The sequence below is a fragment of the Anabrus simplex genome, chromosome 2 (genome assembly GCF_040414725.1).
Source record: "Anabrus simplex isolate iqAnaSimp1 chromosome 2, ASM4041472v1, whole genome shotgun sequence".
Taxonomy (NCBI): domain Eukaryota; kingdom Metazoa; phylum Arthropoda; class Insecta; order Orthoptera; family Tettigoniidae; genus Anabrus; species Anabrus simplex.
Genome location: NC_090266.1, coordinates 667,883,446 through 667,907,715, shown reverse-complemented (window position 1 = coordinate 667,907,715; position 24,270 = coordinate 667,883,446). Strand labels below are relative to the sequence as shown.

Sequence of the window (24,270 nt, the reverse complement as noted above, 5' to 3'; positions counted from 1 at the left end):
CTCCTGTGTAATTATTCTGTTTAAGTGTGCACACTGCTCATTCAAATCACCACCTCAGAGTAGGGATCGAATAGCTGGAATACTATGATGATCCAGTGTGTTACGTACCAGTAGTATCAGAAAATTTATGAACCAGAAGAATGGCATGCTAAACAAGAGAGAGATCTAACTCCCCACTCCCCAGCTTCTTCCCGCTGTTATACTTGAAACGCAGCAGTAATCCTGTCTATCGTAGATAAATGGAAGCAGAATACACAAAGCACATCACAACAAACAATGGTCAATGTAATGTTATTGTTGATCAATTTTATGAGCTTTCTATATTGGAGGCCTTCACATTTAGTTTTCTCCCGAATCTGTGATATTAGAGCATCTAATGTAAAGCGAGTCACCCTTTCTTTCATGACTCCCTCTTGTGTTATTATTCAAGCGATCGTTCCTTCATGACTTTCCTCATTCTTATAATATTCAAAATTTAATCACCATCACTACCAATATTATTGTAGTCGGAACGGTAAAACTGAATAAGCAAATTATCACAAAAATAATTTATTCTATTATTACCACCTATTCAATACAAGCCACGTGCTACGCGGATGAAATCTACATAATACTATATACACTTCTCAGGGACATTTTTTGCCCCTTTTAAGGGCATCATCAACCTTTAGGTAACCTTAAGGTCAAATGTCTGAAACCTTATCTATTCATGCATGGATTACAATGAAAAGTATGTTACAGACATTTGAACTTCAGGTTTCCTAAAGGTTCATGATGCCCTTAACAAGGGGCGAAAAATGTCCCTGAGAAGTGTATATAGTATTATGTAGATTTCATTCACGTAGCACGTGGCTTGTATTGAATAGGTGGTGATAATAGAATATATTTTTGTGATAATTTGCTTAAGTCAGTTTCAATACGAATCAATCATGAGAATTGTCTCTTGCAAAACTGAATAAGACAAATAATCGGAAATTGCATTCTCTGTAACTTTTGTTATGTAGTACTTTTCAATTTGACCACTAAGATAGGTAATTAAAAATTTAATTTTTGGCACCTTCCCCTCAACTACCATTTCGAACAGAATGAATAAAATTATTTATAGCATAGACTGTAGTTCCTTATTCTCTGACTTTACATAAAATTCTGTTCACCCATTTTCTCATACCTCGGCGCTGATATGGACTTAGGAAAAAAAAAAAAATCCAAATTCATGAATATCTCCGTTATCACAGCCGGTACGGTAAAAATGCATAAGACATAAATGATAGGAAATTTAATCATATATAACTTTAGTTATGTAGTATTTATCGCTAGGGCCAATAATAACATAAATATTTGAGAATTAAATTTTAGGCCTTCCCCTAAACTACCATTTCACTCAGCGTGAATAAAATTATTTATGGCCTAGATTGTAGCGACTTATTCCCCGACGTTATATACCGATTTCCATTAAATTCTCTTCAGCCGTTTTCTCGTGATGAGCCTGCGTACGTACAGACAGACAGACAGACAGAAATTACGGAAAATTAAAACGTGTACAGACAAAACATTTTATTTATACTGAAATAAATTAAAATTAGTCAGAATTGTCTCCAAATGGCTCCTAAAATCTCTAGAAAAGTCACTAGTCGTTATCATTGAAATCATGTCACTAAATTACTAAGAAAGCGACTAGTCTCTAGAATCGACCAAAGAAGATGGAATCGACTAGACTGACGTGAACGAACACGAACATAGCACGCGAGAACGAGAGATTGACAATCGATATACGCGTCGCGATATACAAGTTTCAATAAACATCGCACATTCGCGCACATTTCTCGCATTAATAAACTTCGATATTTCGTTTGAAAGCGGCCAATGAGCGAAGGACATCCGGCCACTGGCGTAAAAAAGCTGAAATGGCGGGATTTGAAAACAAATGTTTGAAGTTCACCAAAAAATAAGCTAAAATCGGGAGAAAAGATAGAATAATCGGGAGGCGGGAAAAACTGTCGAAAATCGGGAGTCTCCCGCCTAAATCGGGAAAGTTGGCAGGTATGCACTACGGACACGACTACTCCGGTGCTACGTTTTCAGCATTCTGTTATACGGCGTTGAGGCACGGACACTAACTGACCCCATGTGCAAGAAATGGGATTTCAAATGTGGACGTACCGAAGGATGCTGAAGATACCTTGGACAGCTAAAATGACCAATATAGACGTTTTGCACCATATGAACAAAAGACCAGAAATTCTCACTACCATCAAGAGAAAGAAGCTAGAATACTTTGGTCATATGATGCAGAAGTGTAAATACAACCTTCTGCAAGTAATACTCCAAGGGAAAATTAATGGAAAACTTGGTCCGGGGAGAAGTAGGACATCATGGCTCGGCAACATGAGCCAGTGGTTTGGGGTGACAAAGCTTACTCTGTTCAGAACAGCTATGAACAAACAACAGATCATGCTACTGATCACCAACGTTCTGCGAGGACGTGGCACATGAAGAAGAAGGACCTCATTAGTGAGGCGTGTTACAGTCTGTAAACACCTGACTCTTCCCCTGGCGAAATATTTATGTACCTGCAGTACCGGGTATGCCTAAATAATTTTCACAGCTAAAGCATAATTTCCGTATTATACAGTAATTATTTTCGTAACTTCCTTCTGTTTCTACGTTGAACAGATTCCGCTTCATACAACATCGATAACATGCAAAGCAATATTCAGTGCGCCGGGACCATAACTTTCGTACACATTGGACAAGTCTCCGCTTTATAGAAGTTCCGCTCTGAGCAAGTTTTACAGTAATTATCTTTGTTGATGCATAGTTACAGCAAATAGTTATTATCGTAGCAGATGTTCCTGCTACTTTTCAACTGCCTAGCAACCTTGCAGTTTTCACATGACTATATCAAGACCACAGACACGTGTCCTCCAATTTCATTGTACATCCTATTAAAACAATCACTGCCACCACCTCCAGGTTTATATGGAATCCAAACCAGAACAATGTGACTTTTCATTTTAAAAGCCCCATGTGCATTGCCTGGGTTTTCAAACACAGCCAGCTGGGTGAGAACCCAGTCACTATACCACTGCTATCATGTCCCTTTGTCAAGTCCATGGACCAATTGCATGACACCAGACCATTTGATGACAAGGAAATTGAGGTCTATTATCCAGCCATAATGAGTGTACCACCCCACTCAGTCCAAGAATGAACAGCTTCTCTTGAAGATATTCTCCGACCATTGTTTGCTTTTTGAAATGTGATACGATCAAGAACTGAAATTAATTCCATAGAAGATGCAGAAAGGCAAATTTAGTCTTGTGGCAGGAAAATCATCATCTACTGAAGGACATACAGTAAGTAATCTTCCTATGGATACTATCAACGCAAAAACTGATAATTCTACTAACTGAAGCTTTTTAAATTCTAGTGTTGTCCCCAAACACTGCAAAAAAAAAAAAGTCAGCCGTGCGTTCAGAAAATGTTCAATATGTAATGCACTTGACGGTAAGACTATGCACTGTATAACGATGGTGACTAAAAATCGGTATCATTTGATGGTGATGACAGATTAAAGAACGAAAGGCAGAAAATTTATTCCTCATGCTCCGTGTGCTCCATTTATCTTTTTTTTTTTTTTTAAACCTTTGTTTCTAACTTCCTGGGGCTTGGCTTATAATTGGTGCCTGCTTATATTAAAATACATAAGGTAATTGCATGCCTTTGCTGGCAGGACCTAGTGTTTACAGTGCACTATGTCTTCTGGTATGGGCAAGAGCAATTTTGTTACTTTCATTGATCTCTCTGTCTTATCCTTGGCTTTGACAATATGAAAGTAACTGAGGTATGTGTGATGCTAGTAATGCCATTCCTTCTGCAGGCAGTCTCTGCTATGAATGGTGTGAAAATGTTGCCCGTAGGGTTGGTTGGTACGTGCATTTCAGTGGGCTTGGCAGACTGATAAATAATAGGAACTTCCGGCTCGGTGAGGAAAGCAACGGGAAACTACCTCACTCTTAATTTCCCTAGTACGCCCCTTCAGTGATACCCACGCCATCTATGACAGCTGATGGCGGAGCTGTTGAGGATCCAACCAGCCTTACGGCTGAAGACTGAACACATATACTCAAGGTAATTGCAGTCCGACAATGTTTATTTTTCCTCCAGAGCTAGAATTGTAGGTCAAATAATGGGATCTTTAGAAAATGGAACAAAATTACGCTCTTGAATGAGAACTGAAGCAACAGTGATGACGAAGAGAATACAATCCAAAGATGGGTCCTTAATTTCACTTCTATACTGCTCTCTGTTTCACCAGAACCTTAGAAGACTAGATAAGCAAATGAAACTTCGTGTTGTTCACTCACTAGTTTCATCTTCACTTCTTCTGAGTTGTGAAAAATTGCTCTTACTTCCTTCAGCTTACAATTTTCTCTTCAAGCTCTTATTTTTCAGCATATCTGACAGATTAGTATCTGAGCAAGGCTTAATGAGAAAAATGCATTAGGGCCTCTACAAGATTTCCTCTACAAGATGAAAACGTTAACCATAGGAAAGAAAAAATGTAGTCCACAATTAAAATGGGCAGAGAACAGTTGCAACACATACTGAATTGTCTGCAAATTTCCCAGCAAGCCACCAAAAACCAAACACACAGCACAAAAAATATGTGAGATTTATGTGGCAACATCACAGAATAACACAACTGCCTACTACCACAGTCAACGTGCCGTTCTTGGAATAAAGAGGAGTATGTGATATAAGATAAATAATTACATACTGTATTAACAATTTTTTCCTTCAATTCATACAGGACTTCAGGGGCCCAACTTTCACTCAAGAGCTGACAAATACAGTCTTATCAGCCGTTATTCAGGATCACATTTTACGTATGGCCGATTAAGTGTGGGGTTTTTTTTTTTTTTTTTTTTTTTTTTTTTTTAAAGCAGTTATATCTTGGTACATACTAGTTGCTCGAAGGTTGACAAATCTTATTAAAAGGAACTACTAAAAACGTACAAACCTTCAAGTAAAATTTTCCTCTCTAGAAATGAATGGCTGCATAGTTCTTTCCATTTCATTCTGAATATATATTCAACAACTCTTTCTTGTACTTCATGTAATTGTTTTGTTCGAAGGAAGCCCCACGCCAAATTTCTATGCCATATGCTTGTATGAAATCATAGTATACACATCTGGCAGTCCATTTGTTTTTTGCTAGTTGCTTTACGTTGCACCGATAGATAGGACTTGTGGCAACGATGAGATGGGAAATGGCTAGGAGTGAGAAGGAAGCAGCCGTGGCCTTACAGCACAGCCCCAGCATTTGCCTGGTGTGAAAATAGAAAACCACAGAAAACCATCTTCATGGCTGCCGACATTGGGGTTCAAACCCACTATCTCCCGGATGCAAGCTCACAGTTGCGTGCCCCTAACTGCACGGCCAACTCGCCCGGTGGCAGTCAATATTTAAGCAACTTGAGATTCCTTTCCTTATGAGTAACTTTTTTATTGAAACTCAAAGTGCATTTCTCAGGTTGTGTTACTATATCGAATAGCATGTACATTGTATTTATAGCAAAGAGTAATATCACAATACAGAGTAATTATTTATTGCCTTTACAAACCACGGCTGGAATTATTTTAAAAAACATGCTTAAAATAAACTGAAAATGTAAACATTCTGAATGTACACCTGTCAACCTCAATGGTGCCGTTAAGTCGTCATTCTGTTCCAAGATAGTTTCAGTTAAGGCTGCATTTGAGCATGTTTAAACGTGGCAATTTTTTGGAAGACATTAAAATGGAGAAAGAATTAACATGGCATAAACTGAAATAATTATTTGGGATGTAATTTGCATGCTGTACGCTCAACGCAGAAAAATTGGCTGTCGCAGATGTCTACTTTCTATCATACCCACTTGTTTGAAATAGTATGAACATATTTTTTAAGTGGTAGGATTCCAAATATCTCTTTGGCCATCGGCTATCCACAATTTATGAATATTCATGATTCAAGAATGTATGTTTAACATTAAACATTTCTTTGACAATTTTGTACAGACGAGTACACATACATTGAAAACAATTCTTAACCTTAAATTTATTTTTTATTTTTTTATTTTTTTTACTACTGGTGTTACACCGCACCGACACAGATAGGTTTTGTGGCAACGATGGGATGGGAAAGGGCTAGGAGTGGGAAGGAAGCAGCCATAGCCTTACAGTACAGCCCCAGCATTTGCCTGGTGCGAAAATAGGAAACCACGGAAAACCATCTTCAGGGCTGCTGACAGTGGGGTTCGACACCACTATCTTCCGGATGCACGCTCACAGCTGCACGGCCCTAACCTCATGGCCAACTCGCCCAATAAACCATAAATCTGAGAATAATATTCACCCTAAATGATAAATATAGCTAACATACATACAATTACACACTTAAGAAAATGGAAATTGCAACACCATGAAGGCATTGGTCGTTTGTGTTGATTTTAAAGATATGGAACAATGCCCTGTAGGTATGTAAACGATCAAAGTTTCAGACCAATTGGATTGTTGCTACAGGTCTCCCAACGTGATTGGTCGGGGAGGAATCAACTCCAGTATAAGGACTATGGTGTAGCGTAGTTGACTTGCAGTCTCTGCAGTGAAGTGTTCCCCGTCAAACATGCCTCGATGACAGAGAAGAGCACTCTATCAACAACTGCCGCCGGCTGAGAGGGCTCAGATAATTGGGCTGTGTGAGGCTAGATTATCGCTAAGGACTGTCGCTGCACGTGTTGGCCGACAGGCATCTACGGTACAATGTGTACGGCAGCAGTGGTCAAATGAAGGTACCCACACTCATAGACCTGGCACAGGCCCAGCACGACAGACAACTGTGAGAGAGGATCGCCGCATCTTACGGATGGCCCGGATGGAACCCCACGCAACAGCAGCGCGAAATTGAGCAGCTGTGGCACCCCACGTTACACAACAAACAGTAGGTAATCGCCTGCGTGCAGCTGGCTTACGAGCCCGTGTCCCTGCAGAAGATATTCTATTGACCCCACAACAGCGACGTGCAAGGCTGGCCTGGTGTCGAGAAAGATCGACGTGGCTCGACGAACGGCATAGGGTCGTCTTCAGTGACGAATCGCGCTTCTGCCTTGCCCGCAGTGATCACCGGAATCGTTGCGCCGACGTACCGGGGAGAGAGGCCGCCCAGATCTTATTGTCGAGTGGCACACAGGGCCAACACCAAGCATTATGGTCTGGGGAGATATTGGCTTTAACGTGAAATCACAATTAGTGCTTGTTGAGGGCACTATGACTGCTCGACAGTACGTTGATAGGGTACTCAATACAGTGGTTGTCCCTATGACTGCGAACATTACTAATGGGATGTTTCAGCAGGACAATGCCCAGGTTCATACTGCACGCATCTCCAGAGAAGCTCTCCACGACATCACAACCTTAGAATGGCCCGCCAGATCCCCAGACCTTAGTCCGATTGAGCATGTGAGGGACATGATGGGTGGACAACTGGCCAACCGCGCTCAGCCACCCACAACTCTGGAACAACTCACCCATGCAGTGCAGCAAGCATGGGTCACAATTCCTCAGGAAGCGATCTAGGGCCTTATTGACTCCATGCCTCGACGAATTCATCAATGTATTGCAGCTTGTGGTGGGCATATCCTGTATTGATTATTGTCCAAACTTGCGGTCAGAGGGACCTGAAAGTGTAATCATTGAATCACAATCGAACACTCGTCCTGCATTTTCAAGTGCAGCAATGTAGCACCACTCCTTCTGGGTGTTGCAATTTCCATTTTCTTCAGTGTATTAATGTATTAATTCACTAAGACACAGTGCTCAACACCAGTACCAGTCGACAGGCAAAAATGCTCTTAGCGTTGATCCTCAGAGGTAAGAACTGGATGCAGAACTGTGGGTGATGAGACAGCCAATCTATTTGCAGATGGAAATGAATGAAGATCTGTAGTTTGTCCTTGTACACACACACACACACACACACACACACTCTCTCTCTCTCTCTCTCTCTCTCTCTCTCTAGACTGCCTTGTCATTGCCCTCATCCTATTAAAATAGAACTTGGTAAATTCAACTAGAGTAGCCCACAAATATTCAAATTAACCATGAATTTAAATTAATGTAACACCATAATCATCAGAATCTCATTCGAAATGATCCTAAATTTCTCACTGGTTCCTCGAGTTGCTATGACAGTAAAATATGAAAAACAATAACAGACCACAAAACTCAGAGCATTTTATCATGTAAAATAAAACATAAAAGAACGCAAGGAAAGTTCTATTCACAATTTAGAATTAGAAACTTTCAAATCAATCAAGTTCAACAGTATGTGTTCGTTCTTATGTTTTTTACCTCTCCTGATGCGAAGAGGGAAGAGAGGTGGTTCACTGCGGAGATAGTTGGTAGGACAAGATTAGCAGCATGCATGTGGGTGATGGGGAGTGAGGAAGAGAGTAAACTCCTAGGTTAGCACCTGTCAGACATCTTAAAAACAGGGTAAAGTACTTAGAAAAGAAAGGAAGCAAATAGCAAAAACATGGACAACATCAATAAACATCAAACGAGTCCCTCAACCAAGCAATTTAAAAAAAACTGCAGTTTCCGAATACTTTTTTTTGCTAGGGGTTTAACGTCGCACCGACAGATAGGTCTTATGGCGACGATGGGATAGGAAAGACCTAGGAGTTGGAAGGAAGCGGCCGAGGCCTTAATTAAGGTACAGCCCCAGCATTTGCCTGGTGTGAAAATGGGAAACCACGGAAAACCATCTTCAGGGCTGCCGATAGTGGGATTCGAACCTACTATCTCCCGGATGCAAGCTCACAGCCTAGCCCCTCTACGCTCCGAATACTTAACGAAGCTTCAAATTATTTCAGAATTTAGTTCATTACAAGGATGTGAACTGTTATAGTATATTAATGAAGTGTATAACCAAGAAGAAGGCTTTAGTATGAAGTTTCTTCACTCTTTGTCAATACTAAATCACGTAACCCCACACAGAAAATATAAAATGGAGAAAATATTCATACAAACCTTGAAAAACTACACCTACAGTCTACTGTGCAGCAGCAGTCACCGTATGGCAGAATGGGCAATGCACAGTCCCAAAATATGTTCATTAAACATCAAGGAGGAAATCAGTCTGAAAAGAGAAAGGAAAGGGTCATAACATCTCAATTTAAGAAGAAAGCTTGAATGACAGAGGAAAAATAAAAATAGTACAGGTGAAAAAGTATTCATCAAAATACTGGTTATGCTACAGCTATAAAGAAAAAAATTGCATTACAGTTTACTGTGCAGGCCCCTGTATGAACCAAGAGCCTCCATACAAGATTTGCAGCTAGCACTGAAATCTCCACTTCCATTAACTATACTTCGAAATCATTCAAATCACACATGAACCAAAATATTTTTGCAACAAATTCATTTTAATGTTATTGGCTTTACGTCGCACCAACTACTTTTTCGGTTTTCGGAGACGCAGAGGTACCGGAATTTAGTCCCCCAGGAGTTCTTTTACGTGCCAGTAAATCTACAGACACGAGGCAGATGTAATTTGAGCACCTTCAAATACCACCGGACTGAGCCAGGATCGAACCTGCCAAGTTGGGGTCAGAAGGCCACTCAGCTTGGCCTTTTTTTTTTCCCAACAGATGTCTGCATAATGGTAGCAATAGCTACCAAGGAGAACATATCTTCTAATCAAATCATCCCCAAATTGGATCTAGTACTAAGCATACTGGACAAAGAATTATAGTCGCACCCTTGAAAGAACACGGGTCACTTAGGAACAATGAAGGTGATGTTGCACTGGTACCAGGCAGTCGTGTGACCCGTCACCACTGACGTGACCATGGCAGTTAAGTGGTGTATGTGCGGCAGTCTGTTGTATGGGAGCAGCATATCAAGATAGGTTGTTAAAGCAATGTGACAGCCTGGCAAAAGGGGAATATCATGTGTGGACGTGTCCATAACCACACAATGAAACAAAGTTGCCTGATTTGTTGCTGTATCCATCAGACTGTCCAACATGTCTCACGGGAATGGTGTACAACTCGTGGCCATGAAAGACTGCATAAGAACTTTGGTTATAAAAATATTCCAACCAACAGGGACAAGTCAATGAAGATCGTTCCCAAACCCAATGGGAATTACTGCCATCACAGAATGAAGGTCCCTTCCAACCAGTTTTTGAATGAACATTGCGAAGGGAACCACATGCAATGTAATAATAATGTTATTGGCTTTCCGTCTCACTAACGACCTGTATGGTTTTCGGAGACTCCGAGATGCCGGAATTTAGTCCCACAAGAGGTCTTATGTTGCATGCAATGAACATTTGGAGTCTGGTACCCCATGTAAGGCCATTGCTCATGGCGGCACGTAAATATTTGCCTAGCAACACTGAACACGGACAATAGACAAATGGAGCTGTGTAGTGTGTCCAGCAAGTCTCAGTTCTGCCTGCCTTCAAATTACTCAAGATAATGACAGCCCAATGAGGTGCTTAACCTGCAATAAATGGAGGGTGCAGTTCAAGCAGAGTGTTGATGTTCGGGGGTTGCTTTTTATACTACGACTAGGCACAATATTTCAGGTCACTGAATACGAACCAGAATGCTTATTTCAACATTTTCTGTGACCAAGTGTCTCCCTTCATTCACATTTTTCAAGGCAAGTATGCTGTGGACACTCCTATTTTCCAAGATGACAACGGTCGTGTTCACAGGAGTGCACACATACATGACTGGTTTGATGGACACACTGATACCTTGCCACACCCCATCTGGCCCATCGCCAAATCCTTCAATCTCAATCATACAGAAAATGAGTGGGACTATTTGAAACAGAAGGTGAAACACATAGACATCAGAATCCCCATAATTTGATGGCTTTACGGGATTTCATAATCGGCGAATAGCTACAATTGGATATGGCATACACGCAGAAACTTTTGGGACTCCCGCACCGAATCAAGGCAGTTATCAAAGTTGGAGGTGGAGTTACAGTGTATTAGAAAGATGTCTCCAGAGGGTGGCTAATTTTTTGTCTGGAACTTGGTTTCTTCATTACATGTAACGCTTTAATTCATCACCAATTATAAATTTTAAATGCGAACAAAATCTGACACAGAATACTGTATGTGAAATCCAAATATAAAAGCCGTACCACACGTATAAGAACGCATCAAATGAAAGCGGAGCAGAGACCACGAAATTATATCAACAAGGTCTATTTGAAAAGTAATCTTCAGAGTTACAAAAGCACTTGATGCACCGTTTCACCATGTAGTGAATATCCTGCTCGTAGAATTCTTTTGGCTGAGATTGGAACCAGTTTAGAACATTGACCAAGACTCCATTATCCAAGTAGAAGCAACAACCCTTCAATGCCTCTTTCAATGTGCCACTCACTGCATAGCCTTATCTATCGCCATGCAACTTCTGGACCTCTGGTTCGCTGAAAAAGGCATTGAAGGGTTGGCACTTCTACTCCAACAGCAAAGTTGGGACAAGGTTCCCAACTGATTCCAATCTCAGCCAAAGAAGTTCTACAAGCAGGGTATTCACCACAAGGTGAAACAGGAGGGCAAGCGCTTGTATAACTTTGGACATTACTTGAAATGAACCTTGTTGATTTAAACCTGTGCCCCTGTTTCATTTTCATTTGAACTACCGTTATACCTGAGGTCCCAAACCCTAATCCACCATCAAATTTACACAGTTCCAACACTTCATTAAAAACACGTAAGCTCTTCAGGCCTTTTCAATTGTGAAATAGCCAGCGTTTCTCCCCAGTGTAGCAGTGGATTCATCAGATGGGATTGTTACACCTTTGCAAGATGCTGGCAGCTAGCGTGCCGTTGAGACACCACTACAAGCCTGCTAAAGAGGACAATGCAGTGACTGTGCACTAGGGAAAGCATGTGCCTCCACATTTCATCAGTTGAACAGGTGGATGAATTAACTAAAATATCCACTTCCTTTGACCCAAACTATAGCCCAAAATCCAAATAGAAAAACCTCTTGATTAACATGTCCAGACTGAACGACTTGACACAGATATAAATCTCAATTTCAGTACCGGCCATGTCCATCTACGATCTTATATATTTCTGGCTTACTCACTTTGTGTTCCGAAACACAAATCTATGTATATAACATGTATAGTATGTATTAAATACAATGCCTACAATATTTTGGAATGAGATTTTAAATCTGACACACATTGATGCAAAATAAAAAAATTTAATTCATTAATATACAGTCCATAAAACAAACATGCACGAAAATGACATAATATCCCGCGCACCTAATCCATGTCTAACCTCTACAGTTAAAAATATGTCTCAATGTGATACTCTTTATCAACATTACAAACTTACTCATGACCCAAGTTACTATGAAAATTATAAAAATAATTAGGAATAAAACTAAACAAAACATCCATAATCTAAATTTAAATATGCTTCGCGAAACAGTAATGTAAATAAGGCTAGTGCCTGGAGGCATCTCCGAGCCATGGGCATAGGCAAACCAAGGGAACAGCTTGAGGTACCTAACATTGAACTCTACAATTTAAATGTATATTTCACGGAAGAGAGAGTTCGGTCTAATCCGCTCAACAGATTGCACGTAAATAACGGCCCATCACTTGTCCCACAAAACCGCCCCTGCTTTGCTTACGTAACTTACTGTCAGCACTAAAGAAGTTAAGAAAGTCTTGTACTCTTAAATCCAAAGTAAGGTGTCGATATTCCTATTACGTCATACATAATATTACTGGAGCAATTTTTAATTACTGTCTGAAAAATGGCACATTACCGGCAATTTGCAAGTACGTTAAAATTCCACTTCCTAAACACCCAGATTTGAAACTCCTATCCGGTTTCCATCCCGTTTCAATTCTCCCTGCTCTTTCCCAAGTGTTAGAACTGTTGGTACATGCTCAAATATTGGATTACCTACACACTGACTCTCTTCTGGACCCACTTAAATCATGCTTCAAGAATGGCCATAGTACAGCAACTGCCTTACTGAGAGTGACGGAGGACATCAGACAAGCAACAGACAAAAGACGAGTGACAATACTCACACTCCTTGACTTCAGCGGTGCTTTTGATACGATAAACATCCAGACATTGTTTAAAGAAACTTGAATTGTTTTTCGGTAACGAGGCTTTAATTTCTTTTTTGCGGCATATCTTACAGATCGTATGCAACGTGCTATAGCACAAGGTACTGCTTCACAGCGGCAACTCCGGAAGGCAGGAACCTCACAGTGTTCTGTTCTTAGTCGACTTTTGTTCTTTATATTAATGACATCTCCTCAGTAATAAAACAAACAAATATCACCTTTGTGCGGATGAGCTCCAAATTTACATCGCGTTGGTATTAAAAATATATCGAACGTGATACAAGATGTAAACACAGACCTGCAAAACTCAGCATGTATGCCAGTGATAACACTCTCCTTCTCAACCCCTAAAATTACCCAAGTTGTTATAATTTGTACGCAGGGATTATTGAGTTCCCTGTTTAAAAACCACGGCACTATTTCCTCCAGTGACTTTAAATGCAACTGTCATTCCGTTAAGTAAATCGGTGAAGAACCTTGGTATGACTATAACTGACAAACATTTGACTAATCTGCTCACGTAATACGTGCAGAAAGATGTACGCAATACTACACCCACTCAAACGGCAAAAGGACACATTGACACAACAAGCGAGCATAAAACTCATCAAAACTCTTATACTACCAATACTTTACTATTGCGACTTGGTCCTCATTGACACAAATAGAGATCAAACTATAAAACTGCAACAAGCATTGAACTCTAGTCTTCGGTTTGTATTCAACTTGAGTTAAGATTCACACGTTAACTCCTAGCTACAAAGCTATTTCCTGGCTGAAACCCGAAGGGAGGCAAAAGTTGCATATCTGTGTATCAAAATATAGATGCAGATCTCTCCCTATAAATTTTTTTGAAATTTCATTTTCTATCCTCATTCCATAATCTTAATACTAAGTACAATAAATCCTTCGTTGTAACTGGGTCATGACTTTGGAACACATTTCCAGTTGATGTTAGGAACTGTAAGACTTATACGAAACTTAAAACTGCTTGCAGAGATTTCCTTCTGAACACTGCAGACTATTTTGTGTGACTCGTGATGTACGATAGACTGTGCGGTTGGACCATTATAGTATGTGACTGATTTTGAAATTAAAATACAGTTATTTCCTGGAACTAATTATTATTATTATTATTATTATTACTACTACTACAAATAAGTGTGTATGGGTGTAATATTTACTCTTTCAACTCGTGTATATAGAATCTAAGTAGTCATTGTTTACTGCCATACTTGTTCCATGACATATACAGGCCTAGTATGCATCTTTTACAATGTATTCTTGTACCGGAGGTACACCTTCTCTGTTCGGTTAAACTGTGTGCCTTCTATAAGACCATCTGTGTCGTGAAACAAACTAGTGTAAGACAGGATGCTTCAACTTTCAATCATTTGATGTCTCTACTATTGGCCTGGCCAGAGTAAAGTGTAGCTTTCACCTAAGTCCCAGTCTCATCCATGGCTGTGACAATATGGAAGCTGCTGGGGTATGGATGGTGCTGAGTAATGACAGTCAGAGCTCAACTAGTGCATCCGAGTGTTATGAAAGGTGCTCCTCATAGGGTCAGTCATGCTGCAATAGCACTTTCTGACCCAGTGAGGAAAGCAATGGCAAACTACCTCACTCCTCGTCTTGCCCAGTATGCCTCATTTTGGTGCTGCCATTGGTTTTTGCGGTTCCCTTATAACCGCATAACCTTTGGTGGTGCTATTTGAGGATCCAACCAGCCTCTGGGCTGATGACCTAACAGACAGACACTATTGGCCTTAGTGCACCGTATGGCGGGAATTTTTTTTCTTTGCTTTACACCACAGACACAGATGTCATATGGCAACAATGAGGGAGGAAAGGCCTAGGAAAGGGAAGGAAGCGGCCATGGCCTTAATTAAGATACAGCCCCAGCATTTGCCTGATGTGAAAACGGGAAACCATGGAAAACCATCTTCAGGGCTGCCGGCAGTGGGGTTCGAATCCACTATCTCCCAATTACTGGATACTCACGGCACTTAAGCGACTCCACCTATCGAGCTCGGTATTGGCGGGATTAAGGACAATTAATTCCTAAGGGAATTTCAATTTCTTGCAGGTGGTAAATTTTAAGTCTGTGAAGATTGTTTTGTTCATGTGTTACAGTTGTCAACATTCCGATGGCTTCCCTCTTCCTTAGTTCTTAACCAATCAGGAATTTTGTGTATATTTTCTCTAGCCAATTAAAATTGGGAGTGTGTACAGGCATCCTGTCTATCGCTATGGTCTAATGAACGAGGCGTGTTATTCGGTGGCAGGGGCTGCAGGGCGATGTTCAGAAGGCATAACAACTGAAGGTAATGGCACAAATTAACTAACATGACATAGCTCCAGGCAGAGAGCTTGAAGAGAAGGTTTCAAACTTCTTTAATTTTATGTGAATTCCACATTTAAGGTTTTAAACGTAGATTTTTGGCAAGTCTGAGGACTCTGTTCAAATCCCTGCTGGGAAACATGTAAATTAAGAGAACAAAGAGTGACAACCCTCTGTTGATTCCCATTTAACTTGGTACGAGGTGACTAAAATTTGTTAAGCCTCTAAATTCTTAACACTCTTTCGGCATTTAATATTTCTCGTTCAGTCACCCATCTGTAGTATAGGCTTAGCCTCTGCAACTTCGGGCCGTAAGTCCATTTAAGGTTTCAAATGTTTTTCCTAAAAGAGTGCAAGAGTTTCACCTCCTTGCTTTTTGTTCGTGGCCGATCATGTTAAACCTTTTATTTTTACATTAAGATCATTTAATATGGGCACCTACTGCCCCCGTTTAAATTGTAATTATTGATAGACAAATGTGTAAAAGACAGTTGATCAGAAATGACTGGAAACACAGGCATAATTTTGTAAGACGCTTGTGCCTCTGAGAGGCTGGACTGCAGTAACTTTTAGAGCTCAGTCACCTAAGATGAAAATTAGTGGAGCAAACATGCTCTTAAAATAGTGTACTTGTTTAGAGCGATTATGCTCATCCCTTGTATAGTATCCTGTTTATATTTCTCTCTTATTATACTTGATTTTTGGACTTATAGTCTTCTGTTATCAGAGCTGAGAAGCCCTCTACGCGCATGGCCAACTCGCCCGGTAGACCATACTCTGTTGCTCCATAAACTCTCCGAACGATTTAATATAGATGGCAGTCTTCTGACCCTTCTTGCTGGCTTCCTACATAACCGTTGGCAGAGTGTGGTAATATCAGGCACTTCATCCTCATGGTTACCAGTCACCTCTGGTGTCCCACAAGGCAGTACTCTTGGCCCCTTGCTGTTTCCTTTGTTTATGGACGATCTGCCGCCCGAACTCAACGAAACAGCCAATACACTACTCTTTGCTGACGACTGCAATATATTTAGGCATATCAGGAATCCAGCAGATTCAGCTCTGCTACAGTCCTCACTTAATGCCCTCTCGAACTGGTGCCGTACTTGGAAACTTATCCCCAATCCACAAAAATGCAGCCACATGACCATAACACTACGTAAATCTCCTCTACAGACATCAATTACCTACTCGACAAGCCCATCACCATAGTTACGCAATAGCGTGACCTAGGTGTAATTACAATTTAAGATCCACATAGAAACATATACAACCAAGGCTATGAAATTACTAGCCATTCTCTATCGCTTCACAGAAATTACTGACCCCATTGCTCTTCGTCACTTCTTCCTCACAATCATTCAACCTCTCTTAAACTACTGCTGTCCTATTTGGTCAACAGCCTCCCCCTCCAATACTAAGCAGTTAGAGCAGTGTCCTCCTTTGCTGCAATTGTAAGGAACAGAAACCCCAAACTCAGAAATCTGTCTACGCAGCAGGTATTAATGGCAATATGTCACCGATGCACATCAGGCGACAGGTAGCTGACCTGAGTTTCCTCCACGGGATCTTAAATGGGCATTACCGCTCAGAACATCTTGTCTCGCTCTTCTCTCTCAGTGTTCCTTCCCTCTCCACAAGAACCAAAGACCTTCTCCACATTCCCCACACTCAGCACTCAATACTTCAACGATCTTTCCTAATCCGCCTCCCAACACTCTTTAACAATATTAATAGGAGGCAAGAGCTTGATATAGCATCAAATAAAAGTGTATTCGAGAGGTGTGTAAATAGTCTCCTAAAGATAAGTTGATGTGAAGGGATTATACCGCCATCTTGACCCACGATGACTTGGCTATGAACATGGACATTCTCATGGTTTTCAATTTGGACAGTTATTAGTAGGCTATGTACCTGATCTTGTTATATTTTGTTATGTTTGTTATATTTCATTATGAAAGTTTACGTTTGTTAAATAGTCTGTTGACAGCGCAAGTGAAATTTGCTCAGTGTAGCTGTATCTTGTGCTTCGTTAATAAATAAATAAATAAATAAATAAATAAATAAATAAATAAATAGATTAATAAATAAATATTAGGCCCAGGAATATAATTATTTCTTTTTGCCCACCTGCCAACATTCCTCCATGCTCTCTGGCCAGCAGTACCACACTAGTTAGCAGCCAATAATGCACAATATAACTCAGCCTTCCTCTAACTCAGTTTAAAAAATATTACTAAAATTTATTAGGATCAACCTATTCAATACAATTGAGTTCCTAAAGTTAGGATTTACATTTCATTATACTAAAATTTGATGGGACATGTTTCGCCTGTTATAAGGGCATCATCAGCCTTTTTACACTCATACCTAAGACAAAAATCAGGATCCTGATTGTTTTAGTCAAAATATAACATTAAGAATGAGTATTACAAAATGTTAAACTGTTATGAATTCTAAATTGACAATTTACAATTAAAGCTTGTTTAAAATGTTTGTGAAGAAATGAATAAAGTTGATGTGGTACTGCACTGGTGATTTAAATTAGTTTATAAAATAGACAACTGGTGCATATCCACATAAGAAGAACAAGAAGAAGGAGGTCTATGGCTAAAGTTGAATCTTGAGTTGCAGTATCAATGTACGAGTGAAATTCGATTGAAAGCAACCCAGTTTAATTCTGAAGAAGAGGTTAAAATGGACCTTTAGTAGCTTAATTAAGATGACATTGAAACTCTTTCTTATTGGAAACTTGTAATATTAAACTATAGTACGGCACGATGTAGGTGATGTTAAGTTGTTGGATCCATTGGTCTCATTGTTTACGAAGTGGGTTCACAGTCTTCATACTTTTGTTGAAGTAATAAAAAGTTCACAACTGAATGTTGCCTTGTAGATCTTTACTAGCTGGAGTGGTTAATTTCTCTTATACTGATAGTTGAATGGGAACATTATTGCTTGTTGTTGGCTGTAGCTTTAAATGTAGATTAACTACTGAAAGATATTTAGTGAAGAATCCATAATGAAAAGAGGGTAAAAAGATATGAAGTTCCTATGATATTACAAACATGTATTCTAACATGCCGACAAAAGAAACAGTAAACATTATCAAGGCAACCTTTCCAAACATAGCAATCTTAGCACTCTCAAAACAGATGAATTTATCAAGATTCTGAAATTCGTACTAAAGAACAACTATTTCACTTTCAACGGCAAAATTTATCACCAAGACGGCAATGGGAGATCCTTTATCAGGCATCTTGGCTGACATATACATGGACTCATTAGAACACCACAAAATAACTTCAAAAATAAAGGGACTTAGCCTGTGGCTCAGATACATAGACAATACATTTGTAATAATCTACAGTAATCTCAACATTAGCAACAAAATTTTAGATTTTTTAAACACCCTCGATCAAAATATCAAGTTCACTAAGGTCAAGAGATCCATTAACTTTTCAGACATTACTATAACATGCGATAAGAACACATTTGATGTCCAAATTTACAGAAAACCTACCCACACCCCACTAACAATTAAAAATTCATCAATACACCCTAACTCCCTTACAGAGCCTTAAAAATCCAGTTATCTCATAAGAATCTAAAAACTGAAATTCATTATATTAAGAATTTAGCAAAATTTAATGGTTGTAAAATAGAAATAGTTAACCGAATAATTAATAAAATCAAATATAAACTAGCAACAAACCTCGTCCCGGATAAACCCAAAAAATCTAAATTCACCACTTTCACCTACAATAATCCAGGCATATACTAAGTAACAAACCCCCTGAAAAAAAAACATCAACATTGCCTATACAACAACAAAAACCAACTGTAACCTGTTTTTTTTTTATGACAACACACTCAACACAAACAATAGTATCTACTTAAGCTCAGGCATATACAGGCTCAAATGCACGCAATGTGAAAAATCATATTGGGGAAACAGGCTGGAGCTTCCTTAATAGATATGATCCGGTTGAAGTAAAAAATCCCTTATACGAGACTTTACCCAACTTATTACAATCTTTAAATCCAAATACAAACAAAATTCTTTAAAATCTTTAACTTCCAATAAAGTTCCCACCTTCCCCCTAAAGGCAACTCCCTCCGTCCCCGCCCCTGTTAATCTTCTACAGCAGGGCCTCTCAAACGCCCAAAATCTCACGCGTGCAGATAGAGGCACAAGAGCTCCGTGCACCGTGCATCGCTGCCGCTCGGCATGGCTCGGATCAACGCTTTGTATCTGGGCTACTCGGCTAAGCTCGGCTCAACTCGCCTATACTCGGCTCAAGTCAGCCCGGGCCCGGATTTGGAGCGCTACGGCGCAAGTGGGGCAGAGGGAGACAAGCGTGAGGAAAGAGAGAGTAAGCGCTATTGCTCCAAATCGAGGAGTGGAGGGTCTGCACTCTGGTCAACCAAGCCGAGTAGTCTTTTGCACCGTGCACAGTGCATGCACCACGCGCATGCACCCTGAGAGGCCCTGTTCTACAGCGAACAGAGCGTAAGCTTACAGCTCCGCCCATCTCCTCTCCTCCATTACACCCCCCTCCCTCAATAGATACAGTACAAGAAATTCAAATGTCACTCATTCTGACACCACAAAGAAAACCAGTTCACACCACAAAAATCAAAAGGGTAAGTAACTGAATACATAGCATTCCGTCAAACACAACCGTTTTTTCCCCAGAACTTCATATCATTTACCCTCTTTGCATTACAGATTCTTCACTAAATATCCTTCAACAGTTAATCTACATTTAAAGCTACAGCCAACAACAAGCAATAATGTTCCCATTCAACTACCAGTATAAGAGAAAATAACCACTTCACCTAGTAAAGACCTACATGGCAATATTCAGTTGTGAACTTACAGCATTACTTCAACAAAAGTATTAAGACCGTGAACCCACTTCGTAAACAACAAGATTAATGGATCCAACAATTTTATCACCTAGATAGTGCCATATTATAGTTTAATATTACAAGTTTCCATGTCATCTTAATTAAGCTACTAAAGATCCATTTTAACCTTTTCTTCAAACATAAACTGAATTGCTTTCAATCAAATTTCACTCGTACATTGATACTGCAACTCGAGATTCAACTTTAACCACACACATGTGGATATGGACTAGTTTTCTATTTTATAAAATATTTTAAATCACCATGGCAATACCACACCAACTTTATTCATTTCTTTGCAAACATTTTAAACAAGCTTTAATTGTAAATTGTCAATTAAGAATTCATAACAATTTAACATTTTGTAGTACTCATTCTTAATGTTATATTTTGACCAGAACATTTTCTGCTCCCTTCACACAATCAGTAGTGTTCCTTGGTATATAAAAATACACAGGGGATTGGTCAACGTTGCCAATCTGCGAGAGGAGATACAAGTTCTGCTGCCACCAAGCTCAATAGCTGCAGTTACTTAAGTGCGGCCAGTATCCAGTATTCGGGAGATAGTGGGTTCGAACCACACTGTCGGCAGCCCTAAAGATGGTTTTCCATGGTTTCCCGTCTTCACACCAGGCAAATGCTGGGGCTGTACCTTAATTAAGACCACAGCCACTTCCTTCCCACTCCTACCCCTTTCCTGTCCCACCATCCCCATAAAACCTGTGTCAGTGTGACATAAAGCAACTTGCAAAACAAAAATCTGCTGCCTTAACCTGATCACATGTTTCAAACACCACAACTTTACTGGAGCAGTCATTAGGCATTCTTTTGCACAGGTGTCTTCCACTGCAATGACAGGTTATTATGCCGCATAAAAAAAGAGTAATCCACCCACGACTTACCTTAAATAAGTTTCTTGGAATATCGCGGGATTGCTGTTCCGCATCTCATCCATTCCAGTAATGTTCAACACCCAGGAACTTGCCCCGTTTTGGGTCAAGAAATGACGCTGCTTTCTCCAGTTTCTCACTTGTTTTTTTCGTGAACAAACACAACCCGCTGCCCTACACAAAACTCACCATGTTTAGCTTGAATGAAGCCGTGTAACTTAACTTTCCCCATGACAAATATTTACTAAGAAGTTCCATATAGTTTAGTTCAGTCTGTGTGCAGAAGTGGCCCTTTCTGTTTGTTACTACAAGCACTCGTTCTTGCAACGAGCCAACGAACTGAATGTGCAATTCTTCACCGGCACAAAAATTTATGTGAATATTCGGTCAAATTAAGGGTATGCATGCATGTAAATAAGGTAAACGCCATTTGGTGGAGATATATATATTCATATCATTTTCTCAAACCAGTTCATAATATCAACAATTCAAAATCATTGATATGTTTATGCAATGTGAACAATTGTACATATATATTCATGGTTAAAAGTGATTTGTTAGAATCTGAAGATGTTCTAATAGACAAACATCTCAATCTGTTACTGATAGGTGCCACCACACTATCATGTAGCAGTAGGAACTTGATTACAACCTGAAGGTACATAGCAATGGAGGAAGAGGGTCGATCGAGTTCCCCCCCGCTGTCGCCAGATATTCCCCCCGTGGACTTTCACTTGTGGGAAACTGAAATATTAAGCCTATTGACGTAATCCATGCATGTTGGAAAACCTTTGCCAGGAGATTACATCGACATATGCAGCGATCTCAAGGCATAGTTGTGGCGACCGCTCGTCGTCCTGCTTGTGTCTGGCAGCCAAAGGCAAACATTTTGAACACCAAATATAACCACAGGCTTAACTGAAGACAGTACTGCATGTATGGTCAATATTTCAAATGAAAATGAAATGGCGTATGGCGTGCCGGGAGTGTCCGAGGACATGTTCGGCTCGCCAGGTGCAGGTCTTTAGATTTGACACCCGTAGGTGACCTGTGCGTCGTGATGAGGATGAAATGATGAAGACGACACATACACCCAGCCCCAGTGCCAGTGAAATTAACCAATGATGGTTAAAATTCCCGACCCTGCCGGGAATCGAACCCGGGACCCCTGTGACCAAAGGCCAGCACACGCTAACCATTCAGCCATGGAGCCGGACAATATTTCAAATAATAATAATAATAATAATAATAATAATAATAATAATAATAATAATAATAATAATAATAATATTTTTTGTTCCTTAAGGAGTGTTTAATGCTTTGCATAACAATACCATAGTCAAAATCAGTTGGCAGTATGCAAGAAAATATTTAACTTATAGTTTACAAAAGTGCAGCCTACATATCTTGCTGTTTATCTGACAGTGGTAGTACAGGCCCTCAGAGCAGAAGAACCATCAGAGGTAGAAATTTGATCAGTGCAAACAACAAAATTTTGAACATGAAGAAATAGCCCCAGCTCCTTTACTAGTTGACTGCACCAAAGATTTGAGGTTAAAGAGACTGTTTCAGAGCCACTGATAGTGAAAAAGAAGCAGAAGATATGGATAGTTCTATACACATGTGTTGTCTACAGAGCTATCCATTTAGAATTATTATCCACTGTTAGCATTGAACGTTTCATGCAGTCTATGCAACGCTCTGTTGCCAGTCCTGGACACCCAGAGAAAAGGAGTAATTTTATCAGTGCCTGCAATGCCTTGAAAACCTTAAGACATGCACAAAATACAGAGGGACTGTGGAATACAGGAAATCCAGTGTAAGATTAATCCTTGAACTATTACTTGGTCAGAGCACCTAGTGCAACCCACAAAAGAAATAAAGAGAATGCTTGGAAAATCTGTTCTAATGAATGAGGAGTTACAACTACTCTATGTGATGATGAATCGGTCAAACAACATTCCAATAACATATCCATCTGAGAGCCAGAGGAGTTGGCTCCCGTCACTCTAAGAATGTTCCGGCATGAGATAACGGAAGTTGATTACTGGATGTAAATAAATTGCAATTGTGCTTACAACTCAGGCAATATTTGTTGCAAGAACTCTAACCTCCATTAACCAAAATAACTCAAAATAAATGACTACCTGATATTTTAAATATATGATATTTGTTCAGTTTTCCAGGGAAAAATGCTTTTTTTTTCCCAAAGAAAAGAGCCAACACAAGGTCGGCGAGTCAGTGAGGCACGTAGCCTTCAATCACTGCCTGTCCAGTGCCTAATCACGTAGGCCAGGAATATTTGTAGAGTTTTTGAAATAAATTTTTCCTTTCTAAAGAACAGGGCTAAAGCAATGAGGAGGAGGCACTGAAGGACAGAGTCTCTACATATCTGATGCCTAATCATGAAGGTCTGGTAGATATGTGTTTACTTTTTCTGTTTGTTTTACTGTGTACCAACACAGACCATTCTTATGGTGACGATGGTATAGGAAGGGGCTACGACTGGGAAGAAGTGACTATAGCCTTAAGGTACAGCCCCAGTATTTGCCTGGTGTGAAAATGGGGAACCATGGAAAACCATCTTCAGGGCTGCCGACAGTGGAGTTTGAATCCAGTATCTCCCGAATGCAAACTCACAGCTGCGCGCCCCTAATCGCACTGCCAACTCTCTCAGCAAATGAACTAATCATTATCAGGTTGAGTTTCATTTACTGAAAGAAATTAATGATCGATTTTTCCAAAGTGAAAGTTAAGTTGTTTTTTTTTAGAAAATCCCTTATTTATAGATAAAATATTCAAGTTTTAATTAAAGAAAGGGGAGAACGCTTACCTCCAATGCATTAAATCCATCAGTGGTGTCAATACAGAACACACTAACAAATTAACAAATGTGGTGCACTTACAATGCAAAATGGAAACAGTGTTACAAGGAAGCACTAA

The 24,270-nt window shown here is 39.9% G+C and overlaps 1 protein-coding gene across 6 annotated transcripts in view; it reads right to left on the bottom strand.

The window, feature by feature from the left end:
• Positions 1 to 24,270, bottom strand: part of Rap1 (RAS oncogene family member Rap1) — a 141,352-nt gene that overhangs the window by 79,651 nt on the left and 37,431 nt on the right. For all 6 annotated transcript variants that reach the window (XM_067141194.2, XM_067141196.2, XM_067141195.2 and 3 more), the window contains one exon: positions 9,076 to 9,184. The gene's annotated coding sequence lies outside the window, so the exon portion shown is untranslated. The remainder of the gene's footprint in view (positions 1 to 9,075; positions 9,185 to 24,270) is intronic.